Below are 17,322 nucleotides of genomic sequence, written 5' to 3'. Positions count from 1 at the left end.
CTCCAGAAAAAAACCGCGTACAAAGAGTTTATAATGCGTGTTCAAAATTAAGCTTCGAATACTTTTTTAAAGGAGACAATGAAGAGTAATTAAAACTGATTTCTGCATGCATTCTCCGACAGTCTTATGGGATGCATGCTGGATAAGCGAGGATCGAGAAGAGCGGCAGAGTTATCAAAAAACGCTGCTCCCCTTCGCCCAATCATTCGAATCATACACGTTTATCCAAAAGGAGAATACATACATAAGCCATATTACACTTCCGCCCTCACCGACCACCCACTGAGAGTGCGCGAGTACAATTCCCTAATAAACTTAGTCAAATATCGTTTTTTTTTCACGAAAAATACACGATTAGAACAATAAGCCAGCGCAAACTGCTGCTGCCCCTCCCACATCTTTTTACACCGCTTTGCAAAACCTCCTTTTAATATGACTGTAAGATGTAAAAATGAGTATTAATATGACTGTAATATCAGTGTAGCAATCAGTGTAGCAATATTTATTCCCCTAGTGTATTTTTGTTCTATATACTGTTCATTCCCAAAGTTACATTCGCCTGCATTATATTGTTTGTATTTATATATTTCAGTAACTCATATTCCTCTCTGTACCTATATTTATCCTCTGCGTCGCTAATTAATGTGTTGCGTATTTTCTATTTTGTTGCTTACTGAAATTTATTTTCATGGGAGGTCATACCCGCGGCGCTGTACCATGGGACCTCTCGCTGTATACGCTTGTAAATTTGTTTGAATTCCTCAATAAACTTTCAACTTCAACTTCAAATTCTGTGCTCCTGAAACAGTGCTGTATTTTGAAATGTTATTTTCTCCTCGTCTGTAGTGCGCTTGTTTGTCTTTCTGCGACGCTGTTTTCATTTTTTCCATTTCTCCCATAGTCCATGGGTTTTCTCAGTATATTTCATCAGTTGCCTAATGTAATGTATTACACATCTGTTGCTTTTATGATGTTTCGCCCTGCAACAATGCCCGAGGGGGGGGGGGGGGGGCGCTGGAGGTATTTTTTATAAATAAATAAAATAAATAAACACCCAATTTGAAGGGGACCAAAGAGACCGCCGCGATGGCTCAGTGGTTATCGTGCTCGGCTGCTGACCGAAGGACGCGGGTTCGATCCCGGAAGCGGCGGTCGAATTTCGATGTAGGCGTAATTCTAGAGGCCCGAGTTCTGTGCGATATCAGTGCGCGTTAAAGAACCCCAGGTGGTCGAAATTTCCGGAGTCATTCACTACGGCGTCTCTCATAGCCTGAGTCGCTTTGGGATGTTAAACCCCAATAAACCAAACTAAACCAATCTTTCGATCGCCTTTTAGCTTTGTCATCCTGTTATGTCTTTTGTCGCTTTTATGCCTCTTTACATCATGTGACATTAACTTTTGTATAGTCATCCAGTGTACATTATCTTTCTTTTACCATCCCTTTCCATCGTCTTTTAGCTTTGTCACCCTGTTATGTATTTTTTTCGCTTTTAAGCCTCTTTACACCATGTGATGTTGACTGCATCTGACTACCTCTGCCACTGGCTTCCTGTACATTGTGCGCGTTCCGCCCAATAAAAGTCGCTAGTCAGTTCAGCGCTCTTTCCACTCCCTTCTTCGTTTCGCGTTGGGGTGGCTTCATTCGGGCTGCTTTACTCATGTCTGACTGTTATGAGCAGTGTGGCGCGCTTCGAAGTCACCCACATGAGCCGAAACTTCAGGCAGTCCTCCACACTGCTCATAACATCTATTTTGTTAAATCGGCGGCCTTCCCCCTCAGGGGCATCTGCTGCATGCAAATATCGATGAGTTGCGATACCATGGCTTCCTGAGCATCCGCAGGAACTTCCCCGCAGGGGATGATGATTGACAGTGCGTTACCACGGGCTCGAGCACCCGCGCTTAGCCGTGCGTGGCTCAGCCGTGTATGGAGAAAAGGGAACCGTGGTTGTTGAGCCGACGCCAAGCGTTTGGACCTTGAAGGCCTCTCGGTTGAGGCAACACACCACTTTGGCCCCAGCTTCCTGTAGACGGCACCTCCGGCCTGTCCCGACCGGGGGAAATAGGCATTCGCCTATTCCTGTGCTCCTCTCCATCTTTTACTTTCCTATGTCTTTCTCACAACTCTCCTATCTCCTACTCACTTCTTGGTTCTTCCTTCTTTTTCCACCCGGCGAGGGTTAACCTTGTGTGACCAACTACCTTGAGTTATATTGAGTTATAGTTGAGGTGTACAGCTGGCGTGGGCAGCGCTTGCTTGCAAGTTGCTGTCCCGTCCCCTTGTAGGGCTCCGTGGTCGGTGGCTGGCACTGCAGCCTAATAATATACATATCCATGGCTGTCCCTGTTTCATCAAACGATCGCCCTCTCAAGAGAAGGCGCACCGATATAACCAAGCTGTTCGTACAGTAAACAAAAGTCTTCCCGAAATATCACGTGGTCTACAGCGAAGATCCTGAAAAACCAGCAAGAAAAATATCCCCGTTCATAATTATGAAGTATCTTAAAGAAGCCTTGGGCCCCGGTTACAAGGTGAGCAAGCCAGCGGAGACTTGCTCCTAGAAATACGCGACAAAGTTCAGGTTCCTAAACTTTCCAACACTCTGGCATTTGGGGACATTCGTGTGTCCGTCACACCGCACGGGTCACTAAACGCTGTCCGTGGTGTGACCTCTGAAATCTACTCTCTAGATATCACCGAAGAGGAAATGTTGGACGGCCTAGCCGATCAAAATGTCAACAAAGTTCAACGAATCAAAATAAGAAACGAAAACAAAGAAAACTCAACGAAGTACCTTGTACTTACTTTCACTTGTTGCACTCTGCCCGGCTCCATTGAAGTGGGGTACACAAAGATTGCCGGAACACCTTACATTCCCAACCTCAGACGCTGTTTCAGTTGCCAAAAATTTGTCCGTGGTTCCCAGAGTTCCCGTGGTCGAAAAACCGGCGCGAAATGCGCTTCAAAAGAACACGCCTCAGAAAACTGCGACGCCGCAACCCCCTGCGCTAACTGCGAAGGCGAACATCCAGCCTACTCCAGGTCTTGCCCATCATGGGAGACAGAAAAAGAAACAATTACATTGAAAACAACAGAAAAAATTTCATTTAAAGAGGCGATAACGCGTATCAAAATGGCCGGCAACTTTTCTCTCATTCTGCACACAACCTTTGCCGATGTGTTGCCACGAGGCAATCCATCGCACCGGCCTCTGGCAACCGCTCAGACCTCACGCAATGGGGCAGCTAGCGGCGTAGCCATCCTCGCTCCATGTGGAAGAAGCTAACAGCGCTCCACCACCTCCAAAGCAGGTCATGCTGTCTCTCGAGGTAGTGGGCCTGAAGACCTCGGCCCACGAGGTGAGGTCTGCCACAAAGACCCACGTGCAGTCGCACGATCGTCCATCGCCTCTTCAGAGGCGCTGGACGACCGTGCGAGGGTAGCCAGGGTAGCTCCGTGCCGCCGACGTCCCAGGTACGGCGGAACACCCTGGATCGAAACAAAAAATACAAGCCCCGAATCATGGGGCCAATCTAAACAGTTTCTCACCCCACATAAATTAAAACAAGATGGCATTCATAATGCATTGGACCGAAGAGGACTTTTAAACAAGTTAATCGACATAAAGGACATCTTCACTTCATTCTCCCCCGTTGCTTTGTGCCTGCAGGAAACTAACCTAGGTCACCAGCATACAAATGTACTAAAAAAGTATAAGTTATTCCGTCATGAGCGAGACCATGCAAACAAGCTACCGGGAGGAGTAGCCATAGTCGTGTAAAGTGGAATAGCAGCATGTGAAGTAAAACTTACTACTGAATTAGAGGCTGTATCAGCCACTCTACTTGCATATAGAAGTTTTACAGTGTGCTCTGTATACCTCGAACCACACCTGAAAGTTACTCACATCGAGCTAGGGAAACTAAACTTTTAGCGCCGCTATCAGAGCCTTGTCTAGTAGTTGCCGATTTTCATGAACATTCCTCTTTCTGGGGAAGTGAAAAAGCCTTCCAGAGGTCGAATTATAGAGGATCTTATTCTGAGCAGTAATATTTGTTTGTTTAACTCTGGTAAAAGTAGATAATACTCCCCAGCCTTGGGGAAAATGGGCTGCTTATATTTTTCTTTTATTTCACGGTCTGTTTTTAACGATTTTAAATGGGAAGTCATCGGCAACTCATAAGGCAGCGATCACCTTCTGCTACTAATCAGTTTAATAATCTCCACCACAAATCATCCCTACAAAACCGCGACGTTGGAAGCTTCATTTAGCGGACTCGCAACTTATTAGAACACAAGCCACTTTAGAAAAAATAGCTTTTGATAATCTAAAAATCGATGAGATAAACAAAAAGTTCGCTTATTTTGTCCTAGATGCCGCAAGCTTAGCTATTCCTCAGTCTTCAGGAGTGGTGCGACAAAACCACAAAGTGTCGTGCACACGAGGATACAAGGAAACAAAGAAACGACAAAACAAAGCGTGGCGTACATTTCGAAGGTACCCGACACAGGACAACCTCATAAATGTTTCAAAAAAGCCGAAGCTAAACCTCGGTACGTCCGTCGTAGTGCCGAGAAAGCGTCAGGGCAAAGTAACATCTCATCTATAAGCAGCCAGGTCACATCGAAAAAAAATGTGGGAGCAGGTTCGAAAATTAAATGGCAGTTTCTCATCGTTCATAATTACTCTTTTGACAACACCTGGTACACAAACAAGTATAAGAAAACAGGCAGACATATAAGCGAGCACTTCGCTGGAGTTTTGAGTTTCTCACATTACACGCCGACTTTTTTTAAAATACAAAAATATAACTGAGAAACAAAGGCTCCGAACTAGCGCCAGCACAACTGAACAATACAATAGCCTCTTCACATTCCCAGAAATAAATATAGTGCTGCCTGGAGGAAAACTATATGCTCCGGGGCCTAACGAAGTGCACTATTCAATGCTTGCCCATCTTCCCCAGCCTGCTGTAGAGGCAATTTTTAAATTTTTTGCATAATATAGATACTAGGGAGAATACCTGAGGATTGGAAGAAAGCTATTATCATACAGTTTCTTAAACCTGAAAAGCCACCAACCTCCCCTAGCAGGTACTGACTGATAGCCCTTACGAGATGCCTAGCCAAATCCTTTGCAAGTGTCCTGAATATAAGATTGACTTTTGTCCTTGAATCACGCGAACTCCTTCACATCCATCAATTTGGTTTTAAAAAAGCATGTTGAACAACGGAATATCTAGTTCGCTTGAAAATAGTGTGCGTGAAGCTTTTATGCACAAACAAGACTGCCTAGCTGCCTTTTTCGACCTGGAGAAGGCATACGATGTGACACAACGTGGAGGTTTAGGATTCTTCACGATCTTCGAGAACTTGGCACCCGCGGCAGGATGTTAAACTGCTTAAATAATTTCCTGTCGAACCGCTCATTTCAAGTACGCCTCGGATCAACCCTATCGAGGGACCTCGTTCAAGAGAACGGGGTTCCTGAGGGGTGTATTTTGAGCACAACACTCTTTATTCTAAAAGTGTATTTCATAAGCAAAATAATCCCGAAGTCCATTATGTATTCAGTCCATGTCAAAAATCTTCAAATAGTCTGCACGTCTTCTAACGTAGCAACATGTGAGGGACAAATACAATTGACAATTAACAAACTAGAGACATGGGCAGTCAAAAACTGATTCCAGTTCTCCACACAGAAAACAGTGGGTGTTCTGTTCTGACTAAAACGAGGCCTACAACCCGACCCAATTTTACACCTGAACAAAACCGAACTACCTATAAAAGATTAAATAAAATTTCTAGGCATTACTTTTGACAAAAAAATAAAATTCCTACCTCACATTAATGCTCTCAAAAAGAAACTATCCCGATTCTAGAACATACTTAAAGTACTCTCCCGAAAACGCTTGGGTTCCGATAGGACATGTCTTTTACAATTTTATCGCCCTATAGTACGCTCTGCTTTAGATTATGAATGTATAGTTTATGGGTCAGCGAGACCGTCGTATCTTAAACGGCTGGATCCAGTGCATAACATAGGCTTGCGTCTTTCCATAGGTGTATACAGGACGTCACCCATAAGCAGCCTTTATGTACAGACCAACGAACCATCACTTACAGACACAAGAGGCATGCTCACATGGTCGTACATTCTAAAAATCCGGTCGCTGCAGGAACATCTATGTAACCCGATATCCACAAAGTGCCCATCTAGAACACTCTTTGACAACAAGCCGTGGGCTACCAGGCCACTGCTCTTGCGATTTCAAGAGATATGCTAGCACCTTGGCGTACTAAACACATTGCCTAGTATTGCGCAAGGACGAGATTCACTGCCTCCATGCATGGTGCAATATTCCTGCAATCTGCGATTTCACTCCTATACAGCTGCGTAAACATAAACAACAAACTCCACAACAACATATAATACAAGAATTTCTTGCACTCGAGGAAAAGTACGGTACTTTCACGACTTTTAACACAGATGGTTCAAAAACAGACGTTTATGTTCAAGCGCAGTGGTGCAAGGGGATTTGTATCAAATTGTAAGGCTTGCACAGTATACATCCATCTTCACTGCCGAATATCACGCCATCTCTGTAGCCGTACAAAAAATCGTAAACGAGAAGCTCGCAAACAGCATTATTTACACAGACCCGCTAAGTGTGCACAGCACTTTATTCTAAAAATGCAATCACTCCGCTGCATGGTGACATTATACACAACATAACATTAGCCATGGCTCAAGGATAAAACATAAAACTCTGCTGAGTACCAAGTCATATCGGAGTTAAACGCAACGAAAGAGCGGACTTGTGCGCTGCTCAAGCCCGTTGCAAGCAAATAAATAAACTAAATATACCCTTTAATGACTGCATGCACATAGTACACAGTAAATTAAGGAAAAAATAGCAGTTAGCTTAGAACAATGAGATAAACAACAAGCCACATGTGATAAAGCCCGTTTTAGGTGAATGGAAGTCTTGCACACGCCAGTAACGTTTCAAGGAAGTAATTCTCTGCCGGCTTCGCATAGAACACACCCACTTTATACTCATAACTTTATACTTGCAAAACAAGGGAAACCTCGTTGTGAAAACTGTGGAGAAGAATTAACAGTAAATCACATTTTAATCTCATGCACAAAAGTCGAAAAACGAAGTACAAAGCTTTTTACACTGTTTTACAATGTCCACATTCCTTTACATCCAGTTTTACTCTTGGTTGAAGACGCAACTGTTGACATGTCTTGTGTGTTTGGCTTTTTAAGTGAAGCAGGTTTGCTCGGCAAACTCTAAATTTATACCCACTGCCTCGCTTCATTCTTTGATGCACCTCAGCCACCTTCTCCTTCCTGAGAGGGCAGGGGTATTTATTTGGTTGATAAGGTGGCTCAACGTCCTTGCCCAGCCAAGGTTGGCTGCTGAGGCTACCTGACCTTCTTTAAAGCTTTCGCTATTAGCAAATTATAAAATTTCTTTCCTCTGTCATCACTAGGTAATACATACCAATTTCATAGGCTCTCTACACCAACGATGATTTTAATATTCCTGTAAAACTCTCCACAAAACAATTTTCTTTTACCTTGAGCTCGGCGCACGATGGCCTTAGCTGCCGATGTGCCATAAAGCTCCACAACAAACAAACAAATCGGCAGCCTTCGGAACAAAATCGCAAGGCGCCCTAGCTGAGGCAGCTTTGCGCGGAATTTCGGGTTCCCGCGATAAGAAAACTGCAACGCGCGCTGCAGGGCGTGCGAGGCAGCATCCGCGATTAAACAGCGGACAAACGAGCAATCTGTCCACGCGGCGATCGGGAACGAGGGAAAAAGCAGTCAAGGCGAGCTGCGCACCAGGGGCGCGATTACGAGTCGCTCGAAACCGTCTCAATCGGAAAGTGTCTCATTTGCCCCGTTCCTATTGGTCGGTCGTGACCAGCGGCCATATTGTTTTTTTGCGTCACCGGCCAACGTCATAAAACGGACAGAAGTGTTGACGTTGCTTACCTAATTATGCGAGCCGATTAAGACGATTTCTTGCGACTGGAACGAGTGGTCTCAAACCGCTTGACAGAAAATGGCGGTTGTTTACATGGCCGGTGGCCGCGCGAGCAGCGGTGTAAGAGGGTGCATGAAGACGGTTTTGACGTGCCGGTCGAGTTGTTTCGACGTTTTGACATAGGAAGGAACATAATGGCTGTGCGACGAACTCGCCGTTGAACTTGGAGGTGTGCGGGTGAGTGCGCGGTCAGTGGAGCGGCAAGTGCCTGTGCGCGCCTTCGCCGCCGGTGGGTTTGAAGACACCGTAGGAAATGAAGTAAACGTCGGCGTAGCCCAACCGACTGTGCAAGTGTTTGCGGTGAGTTGCGGAGACCACTGTCAAAGTTAAGTCGCAGAAGGTGCGCGCTTTCCGGCGAGACCCCTCAAGACAAGGCGGCGGCGAAGGTGGTCTTCCTTTCCATAAACTTTCGCCACCGCAGTATCCCCGGCGGCGTCATCCGAGCATCAAACGAACGGAACGGCAACAACACCAACACGAATATCAAGTGCTTAACCCGAAGCGGGCGGCATGAGTTGGTTACGAGGCGGCATGAGTGATTGTTGGCGCAGTGACCGGGCGTGGCGGCTCTTAATTCCCGCAGTGAGATTGCAAGCTCCCATCAGCTGCACCGGTCTTCTTCCGTATGTCGGCAGTTGCTGCAGTACGTGTGATTATTCATGGTCTCCGGGTATTTTCGGAACAAAAATAAATAGAATCACGCATCGCCCTTGGAGCACATTTGTCATCGATAACAGGCTAGGTGAGTTCACACTGGCGAGTCGCGGAGGTCGCGCGACAGGCTTAAATCGATTTATTACGCTCCCTCCCCGCTTTACATGTACTTCGGAAACCGTAACTAATTGACCGAAATCGGTCGCCTAGAATACTAGCGCGACGTTTGCAACTCGCCAGTGTGAACTTGCCTTGAAGCTGCCTTCGCCGGTTTTCGAGCCAAGCGCTCCTCCCAAATTGTTCTCGGCAGACTCATAGCAATCGCTGCCTTTAAACAGATTTTTCCGTGCACTTAAGACGTCTGCTCAATACTTTGATTCTGCATAATGTGTAAAAAAAAGAGGACAGCCGTCGAATTAGCTGATTTTTTTTGTCTGGCTGCCATGTTTACGATGGCTGAATACGTGCGTGGAGGGATAAGGCTGAATCCGTTGAATCAGGCGGCAGCTCACGCCACCTAGCCGCCGCTACCGACGCAAAGTTACTGAAGAGCAAACTTAATTGCAAAATTTAGGACGCTTCTTCTTTTGCTTCATGTCGTTGAGTTTGAAACATACTTTGTTAGCGAAATAAAACATTCTTCAAATTATTAACGGCGTGTTTACAGAAAAACTTTAGCATACGGTCCCTTATTGCGCGCAACTAAATGCTTCCTGGGTGGAACCCTACTATTAGACACCACAACCTCGCTGCTAATTGGTTGATTCCGCCGTCAACGGCTCGCGGTGTCGTCATTTTGACGTCAGAGTCTCAAAATTGAGACAAAAACTCGTAATCGTGCCACAGGGGCGCGATTACGAGTCGCTCGAAATCGTCTCAATCGGAAAGTGTCTCAAAAAGTGTCGCATTTGTCCCGTTCCTATTGGTCGGTCGTGACCAGCGGCCATATTGTTTTTTTGCGTCACCGGCCGACGTCACAAAACGGGCAGAAGTGTTGACGTTGCTTACCTAATTATGCGAGCCGATGGAGACGATTGTTCGGGATTGGAACGAGTGGTCTCAAACCGCTTGAGACAGAACATGGCGGTTGTTTACATGGCCGGTGGCCGCGCGAGCAACGGTGTAAGAGGGTGCATGAAGACGGTTTTGACGTGCCGGACGAGTTGTTTCGACGTTTTGACATAGGAAGGAGCACAATGGCTGTGCGACGAACTCGCCGTTGAACTTGGAGGTGTACGGGTGAGTGTGCGGTCAGTGGAGCGGCAAGTGCTGTGCGCGCCTTCGCCGCCGGTGGGTTTCAAGACACCGTCGGAAATGAAGTAAACGTCGGCGTAGCCCAACCGACTGTGAGCAAGTGTTTGCGATGAGTTGCGGAGGCCACTGTCAAAGTTAAGTCGCAGAAGGTACGCGCTTTCCGGCGAGACCCCCAAGACAAGGCGGCGGCGAAGGAGGACTTCCTTCGAATAAACTTTCCCCACCGCAGTATCCCCGGCGGCTTCATCCGGCATCATCCGAACGGAACGGCAACAACACCACCACGAATGTCAAGTGCTTAACCCGAAGCGGGCGGCATGAGTTGGTTACGAGGCGTCGTGAGTGATTGTTGGCGCAGTGATCGGGCGCGTGCCGGCTCTTAATTCCCGCAGTGAGATTGCAAGCTCCCAGCAGCTGCACCGGTCTGCTCCTGTGTGTCGGCAGTTGCTGCAGTGTGATTATTCATGGTCGCCTGGTATTTTGTGAACAAAAATAAATAGAACCACGCATCGCCCTTAGAGCTCATTTGCCGTCGATAGCAGGCTAGGTGAGTTCACACTGGCGAGTCGCGGAGGTCGCGCGACAGCCTTAAATCGATTTATTACGCTCCCTCCCCGCTTTACATGTACTTCGGAAACCGTAACAAATTGACCGAAATCGGTCGCCTAGAATACTAGCGCGACGTTTGCAACTCGCCAGTGTGAACTTGCCTTGAAGCTGCCTTCGCCGGTTTTCGAGCCAAGCGCTCCTTCCAAATTGATCTCGGCAGACTCGTAGCGATCACTGCCTTTAAACAGATTTTTCCGCGCACTTAAGACGTCTGCGCAGTACATTGATTCTACGTAATGTGTAAAAAAAGAGGACAGTCGTCGAAACAGCAGATTTTTTTTCTGGCTGCCATGTTTACGATGGGTGAATATGTGGGTGGAGGGATAAGGCTGAATGTAGCTGAATCCTTTGAATCAGGCGGCAGCTCACGCCACCTAGCCGACGCTTTTCCAGCGTCAGTGCGCTCTCGCGGCAGCAAAAGTGACTGAAGAGCAAACTTAATTGCAGAACTGAGGACGCTTCTTGTTTTGCTTAATGTTGTTAGTTTTGAAACATAGTTTGTTGGGAAAATAAAACATTGTTTATTTTATTAACGGCTTGTTTACAGCAAAACGTTTGCCTACGGTCCCCTATTGCGCAACTAAATGCTTCCTGGGTGGAGCCTTGCTACTAGCCGCTAAAGCCCCTACACTGGCCACCGCTGATTGGTTGACTTCGCGTTCGCATCTCGCGGTGTCGTCATTTTGACGTCAGAGTCTCAAAATTGAGACAAAAACTCGTAATCGCGCCCCAGCTATTGTCAGCCGCGGTAAACGCACAGATAGCGTTCTCGGACCCGATGACTATCGCTTATCGTGCCCCTGCATGGCGGCAGTCGAAGCTACACTTTCCGTCATTTGTGTTAAGTCTGCAGGCGCCCGTACGTTCCCGTGTATTTTTGTTCCGTGCCATTTTTGTGCCTTTCACCAATTATCTTTCCGCGCACCTTCAGTAAAAAGTGTGTTTCGTACGTCGCTAAACCTCTTTGGTAACGCTAAACAGAAAAGACTGACAATGTCTTCAATAATTTTCAATTCCTTTAACAACTTTGATGAAATTGAGGTAGGAGTGTCATTTCAAATTATTCTTGTGCCTTTCTAGGTGCCGTCACATTACGCTAAGTAGGTCATTGTTGCTCAATGTTTACGGCTTTAAAACGTACTCTTCGCTGATTTAAAACAATAAAAAAATAAAATACGGGTAGCATGATCCCAGGAAACGGCTCTAACTTCATTTCTAAGTTATGAAATAAGCTCAACATTTTTTTCAGTAAGAATGAAGAATGCCCATCTGATTAAAAGGTCCACCTGATTAATAGGGAGTTGCGAGGATTACTTGCGAGAACATTTGAGAACTGACGTTTGCTCTGCGGTTTCTATGGTGTTGAGAGAGGGAAGAGACAGGAAAAAAAAAGTTAAGCTTGGATGACAACGTGGGAAAAGCTTTCGTTCATGATAACAACGTGTGTTGCCCCACGCCTCTCCGTAAGCTGAGCGGTAAATCGAGGTTCGAAGCGAAGAAGCTAACGGTGGCATCCCACTGTAGCGAACAATGACGTTATTAAAGATAGTTGCCGGGCCAGTTCGTACATGATCACACCGTAAAACAGCGCGCTTACACGGGACGAAGAAAGAAGACACGCACACACACAGCGCTGTGTGTGCTGTGTGTGTGTGCGTGTCTTCTTTCTTCGTCCCGTGTAAGCGCGCTGTTTTACGGTGTGAATGACGTTATGAGACGTTGTGCAGTCGCCTCGCCCCTGCCAGGCGCTATGTCCCAACAAAATCTTCCCAAGTTGTCCTTCGTAGCCTAGCCAGCGAGCGCCTCAGTTCACTTCTGTACGAGTAGTCGCCTGTGCGGAATAAGCGCTTTTTTTAAGCACTTCTTCACGCCACTGATCATAATTAACGGCAGTCAATACGCTTACCGCACTTGGTCGTTCTGCACAGGAATCTTTTTATACCCTCTCAGACCCCAAATGTTAACAGGAATCTATACATTCAACGCTTCCGTTCGCCCACGGGACGCGGCGCGCGTATGCAAACAGGCAGAACGCCTCCCAAACAAAAATTATAATGAAACGAGTTCTTTCTGCTTCTATATCAATCAGAAATTCCGAATGAACATATCAGTCGCTGTTTCCAAAGATACACAGTTGAAATTTCTTCTGAAATCAGCATTACCTTGGATTTATCTTTTAGTTCTGCGCTCTGCTTGTGTTTGCGGCGACCATTGAATGATTGCTGCAGAAGTGGCCTGATTGTGACTTCGGCGCATTATTCAGGTGCTATAAAATGTATGAGAGGAAAAAAAAACTAGTTTCTAATTGTTTGAGTAGGGAAGAAAATCCGAATAACTGCTTTCCCTAGGTAGTGGGGAGAAGTTTTCTAGTCTGCATATAAAAAAAAAGAATCGAAAACGAAGATCTGCGAGAGAGAAATCAACGAAAAAAGCTGTGAAAGAATTAGGTTGGAGGAAAGCCTATTCCCGCTTATCGCGGTGATAAAAGCTCTAAGAATCGACGGCTGGTCCAGCGAGCTGCACATGGGTACCAACGCGTGATTTAGCGCTGCCTGCCCGTAATGTCCGCTGCCCGTGCTGCGTGGACGCTTAAGCGTGAACATAAGCGCCGGTAGAGGGGCCAGAACGACAGAAGCGGAGAAGAAAGAAAGATGAGAGAGAACGGCGACTCCCTCTGCGGCCGCTTCCCGCCGACGAAGGGAAGCCCCGGGTAGGAGGCGAGCGGCGGCGCATATCTGCACCGTTCTCTTCGGTGCGGTTTATTATTCCGCGGCGGAGCGAGATTTGTGGCCCAAGCGTCACGTCTGTTTCTGGTGCTTGCGAAGCAGCCGCCTCGCGGAATGGTGGGAGTACGGCGCGCTATCGCGACGCCACAGCCGAGGCGGAAAACGGGCGCCGCGTGGATCGGCTGACCGCGGATTAGGGGAGGGAAGTCGCATATACGCGGGCGGCACCGACCACGGCTGCTTTCTCCCTTCCTCTGCCCATCTTCGCCGCTTCGCTGGGGCAGCGTGGCTGGTGGTGAAGCATATATGGGCGCCGGCCATCGCCGCCGGCGCATAAATCAAGAGCCGCTCGATGCCGATAAACGATGGACGCAGCTTCTTGACCCGTCGCCGCCCGCACACGAGTGCCGGAGCCATACTGAGCCGAGCGGACGCTGTAGCCGAGTCCCAAAAGCAGCGAGAGGGAGGGAGATAAAGAAATGACCTTTATTTTATTCACTCATGTTCGAATTAATTCTAGGTAGGAAGAAAAGTAGCGGATTTTATAGGGTCTCCTTCTCGTACTTCTGCGAATGCAGGCATCATTTGTAGAAGCTATGGGGAGGGGTCTGTCATTTTTCCGGTAGATTGTTAGCTGCGTTGGCAATGCGTCAATCTCCTTTTCTATTCGCTTGTTGTTCCCACTGCGAGGCTGCGTTGGAAGCTCCGAAAGTGGATCCTGTGGAGTTTCGACTATGCCATGGTGGAGGGGTGGACCTTTCACTTTCTCATTTCTGCTCTACCATCATTTCTCCGCACGTGAGGTAAAAGGTGGGCTCTGGTTTTTAGTGCAAGCTGCGTGGAGAATCGTGGCTGTGCCATCGGTGAGGTCCGGTTTGTGGAGGTGTCGCGGCCTGAGTGCCGCTTGAGAATCTGTGACAGTATGCAGGTATCACTCTGTGGACCCATGTTCATAGCAATGGTTGAATGCAACATAAGTATCTAGAGAAGTTACGCCAACATTTTTCAGTGTCCCATACTGTTCTACCGCAACAGGAACATAGTTCTCTTCTCCGTCTACTTGAGCGCCGCTCCAGACGAGAGGCCAAGATAGCGGCTGACGCCCCGGCAACCGCCGAAAATGCTACCCGCCAAGCTCCCGCCTCGCAAGCGGCGAATGACTACGGCCGTAAGGCCCGCAACCCAGTGACCAAGTGGAGGCCGAAGCCTTTACCAAAGTTTCAACAGGACGACTTTGTCATCGTGATCAAGCCCCGGAAATCGTTGGCCATCCGGGACGCCTTCTAACACGGCGAGCTCGGTGCCGCATTCGGCGCTTTCCTCGGGGCGCCTAAGGCGGCCGAGTTGAGCCTCCTTTTAAGCAAGGAACAAATTTGATCCTCGCAAGCACCCCGAACGCCCACGTCGCAGACCGTCTGCTAGGCGACTTTTCTATCAAATCGGCCAAAGGAGATGTGCCTCTCGCCGGCCATCTCAAAGCACATGAAGCGGACGTCTGCTATGGGGTCATTACGGTGGCCAACCATGAGACCTCTGAATCTCTTCAACCTTGCGTCCAGTGGAGGAATGGCACTGTGCTTGACATCCGCAAGTTCGGCAACTCAAACAAGGCCCGGCTCACCTTCGCTGGCATGGTTAAGCCTAGGTATGTCCAATATAACTCCGAGATCGTCTCCGTGCATCCATATTTGCGCACTATTCCGGCCTGCAGCTTGTGTGGAACTGTCGGCCATCGGGCGGACTCTTGCCCAAGATAAGTGTGGCCTGTGTGGACAACAGGCACCCATACAAGAGGGGGTGTGGGCCCCTCACGAGTGTATGCCCAAATGTGCTGTTTGTGGTGGTGGCCATGCCACGAACTCGCGGGACTGCACAGCAAAATATCGCCATACCAAGTCAGCCGCCCCTAAGGGCGGGCAATCCAGAGTGACGGGCAGGCAGCCACGTCACCCCGGTAGCGTCGGCAGCGATGCTTCAAACCGAGAGACGCTTACTAGCGGTAAGGACGTCAAGAGCTGTCAAGTGGCACCACCGCCTCCACACGGCGGTGGTGCCCGCTCTCGCGACAAGCAAGCTCTCACGAGAGCAAGCCCGCTCTCACGACAAGAATGGCGCGGCCGGTTCCTGGGCCAGCGTCGTCAAAAATGGCAAACAGGTGAGCGGTTCAGGCAGCGTTGCCTCCTCCTGCCACCCGTTCTCCCCTCTCCCTCGCTCGGTGGCTGACGCTGAGCTCCACAACCTTATAGCTTCTCTCAGGGCACAAAACGAGATGCTACTTGCCAAAATTGAAGCCTTAGAAGCTAAAACAACTCTCCCTCCCCCTAGTACCCCCGACACGGACGCTATTGAGAGCGAGACGGCGGCGGCGCCGGCTCTAGAACCTTCCCTTGCCGAACTCGAAGCCCGTCTTAATGACAAATTTAACACCCTGTTGGAGACAGCGATGGAACGCCTCATCGCTCGAGTCATGGAGGCTATCCCCTCTATGATCGCTCAACACGTCGCTACTAACACCCGCCTTTCTCGCAGAGCCGGTTCCCTTAAGGACGTATCTGGTCGGCCCTTTAGAGTGTCCAGACGAGTCAATGACCTCGACGATGACGAAGACAGCTGCCCCCTTCGAGGTGCTGAGCTTCAGCCCCTGGTATCTGGCTCGGGGGCAGCCTCACTTTCACCTCTCACCTCTAAATCTGAGCATGGCGGGACACCCTCGGTGTAGGCGCTCCCCCTTTCTAAATCGGCTTCCCCCATTACGATTACTCAATGGAACTGTCGGGGGCTCCGGTCCCGTTCCAAGCGGGCCGACCTCCGGCTTTTCCTTTCCACCTTTGAGCATTTGCCAGCCGTGGTTGCCCTCCAAGAGCCATGGAAAGGCGCCGCACTAACAAATTATACGACATTCCAGCAGGACCCCTCGTCTTCTCTATGAGTCCATAGAAATTTTACAGCCAACCAGGTCGACTTAGACATGCAACTTGAATACTCCTATGTAATGGTGACCCTCCTCCCACTCCGTAAGCAGTACCCACCGTTACACATAGTCAATGTGTACTGCAATCCGAAATTGCCGAATGTATCATTCGCGGACCTCTTTAGCCGCGCGCTGAGAGTTGCGGGTCGGGACCCCCTCTTGATTGTGGGCGATTTCAACGATCCCCCTCGGATGTGGAGTTACTCTCGTGAAGAGAAGCGAGGACGCAAGTTGGCGGAGCTTGCGTCAACGCTGGGCCTCACTCTTCACACTGACCCAGTTTACCCAACTCGTATAGGCAACTCCGTTACTAGGGACACATGTCCGGACTTAACCTTCACCTGCAACGTTCAGTATGCAGACTGGGTCAACACCGAGGAAACCCTCGGCTGCGATCACTGCCTCCTCAACACTACGATTAGGACCTGTCCTTTCGCGCGACCAACAACACAAGCCCGACTCCCAGATTGGACCAAGTTCAGGCAAAATTATAACTCTGCGACACCCATACATGAGCAAGGCTACCAATCTTGGTCAGAACAATGTGTCTCTGGCCTTCGCTCCTCCGAAACTCAAATTCAGCTCTCAGAGGTGGTCTCGGATGTGGACAACCACCTGCTCCACCTCTGGGAGGCCCGGCATTGCCTTGTCCGTCGGTGGCGCCGGCAAAACCACAACCGGAAACTTAAAGCTCGCATCGCAGAGCTCACTCAACGAGCGGCTGAGTATGCGGCCCAACTCGCCGACTCCAACTGGGTGGCCCGATGCAATACGGCCGCGCGGCAAATGTCAAGCCGGAACACGTGGCGACTCTTTCGCGCACTAATTGATACAGCGCAAACACGCACGGAAGCTCAAAAACACCTCCAGAGAGCAATACACAGCTTTCAGGGCAACACAACTCAGTTGGCGCACAAGCTCCGGGACCAGTACTTGTGCACCACCCAGGACCCCCGCGGGCCGGCGTACTCTTATGCAGGCTCTGAGAACGTTGAGCTGGATCAACCGTTCTAGCTCCATGGCCTGAGGGCGGCCCTGGCAAA

Source organism: Amblyomma mixtum, chromosome 3 (genome assembly GCF_055824585.1).
Source record: "Amblyomma mixtum isolate Tamu chromosome 3, ASM5582458v1, whole genome shotgun sequence".
Classification (NCBI taxonomy): Eukaryota; Metazoa; Arthropoda; class Arachnida; order Ixodida; family Ixodidae; genus Amblyomma; species Amblyomma mixtum.
The sequence above is the reverse complement of the archived record's forward strand: the minus strand, read 5'-3'. Positions refer to the sequence as shown.